The 1,607-nt window shown below is 36.2% G+C and overlaps 1 pseudogene; it reads left to right on the top strand.

Annotated features, from left to right (window-relative positions):
* The first annotated feature begins 565 nt into the window (after positions 1 to 565).
* Positions 566 to 682, top strand: LOC126014923 (uncharacterized; annotated as a pseudogene).
* The last annotated feature ends 925 nt before the right edge of the window (positions 683 to 1,607 follow it).

The following is a 1,607-nucleotide window of genomic DNA, read 5'->3' as shown; positions in this document are numbered from 1 at the left end:
ACTTCAACTCCCAATCCCAGGTTGAGGCATCATGGGACACGATTATTCTTTTCTTATGTACTTAGATTGATTTTAACTTTATTAAAACCAAATAAATGGTATACATGAATATGTGTACCAATTATATGAAACCATGGTCAATCAGGCTAGAGAAAGATGAAGGGCCAAAATTGAACTTTTTAGAAACAATTAGCAGGTTAAAATATCATAGATTCACCATTGAAAATACTTTCTTGATATTTGGTGATCTCAACTTCCTTTGAAGGTGAAGGGAGAATGACAATTTTACTGTTGGATCTGGTATCCCAGTCCAATTCAAAAACCATAACATTGAAGATGTAATCAAGCAAAGAAGAATTTATTAAGAGCCACAAACCAGTATGCTGGGGTCAACCAAGTGCAGTTGACAACACCAGACAAGCTTATATTCTTACTTTTATACCTAGTTTAGAGAATTTTTAAATGGTCTAGGTGACCATGGTGGGGATTGGCTACATATTACAACATTGCTTATAGGATGCTAGGTAATTAGTCAGGGGAAAGCTATCCATATAAGAATTTTATGGTCTACGGCCATACAACCCTGAACATGCCCGATCTCATCTGATTTCGGAAGCTAAGCAGGGTCGCCTGGTTAGTACTTAGATGGGAGACTGCCTGGGAATACCAGGTGCTGTAGATTTAAAAAAATAAAAAAAAAAGATTTTTATGGCAGTTACAAGCAGAATGTAAGCCTGGGGATAGTATGGCAAGCTTGTGATGCTGATATATTTTCCAGAATTTGCAGTGTCATATATTGTAAGAGGCCTATTGCAGCTTCTAAAGCCTGTCATAGCTATGGTTCTTTCACTACAAACAAACAATTTTTTCTCCCATATAAACACTGTATTCTTATGATGGAAGTGAAGTGCAGAGGAGAGAGACATCAGAAAATCTCGTTAATCCAATTAGTCACTTTAAATCTCACATTTAAGGGAAGAAAACCATTCAGTCCATGAGAATAGTTCAGGTCTGAGATAAAATGTGTAAAGGAGCATATAGAATAGGTGAGTCCTAAAAGAGGATGTGAAATAGATAATAACTTCGACCACCATGCCTGAGCTTAGGTAGATGTCAGGAAAAGCAGCAATTTTTGTACACATTAACATGGACAAAAACAAATAAAGACCCATGGGACAAAAATGCTGTGAGCACCAGCAAGGAATGCTGGGCTACAAAATACCAGCAACATACAAGTAGGCCATCTAATGTACTGACATCTTGGCATCAGACCAACATGGAAAAGGATACCTAGAATACCAGACCATAGAGGAACTAACATGACACAGGACACTATTCAGAGGGAGGAGAGACATCTGAACCTTACATGCCAAATTAAACTGTAAAACAAAGAAATTATCATACCAAAATACTTGGTACCTCAGGAGCTAGTCAAATTTTCACTATCAATGTCTCTTACAAGAAAGCATCTTCTGTTTAGTTTTTAAAGCCTTCTGTCTACTATTTCTAAAGAATAAAAAAACTTAAAATATTATGTCTGAGACATATTTAAAGATGATACTTTGTTACCCTTCTTATTCAGCTTTAATAAAAGCTATACAACTTTG

Source organism: Suncus etruscus, chromosome 7 (assembly GCF_024139225.1).
Source record: "Suncus etruscus isolate mSunEtr1 chromosome 7, mSunEtr1.pri.cur, whole genome shotgun sequence".
Lineage (NCBI taxonomy): Eukaryota > Metazoa > Chordata > Mammalia > Eulipotyphla > Soricidae > Suncus > Suncus etruscus.
Note: the sequence above shows the minus strand (reverse complement) of the source record. Positions and strands in the feature narration are given on the sequence as shown.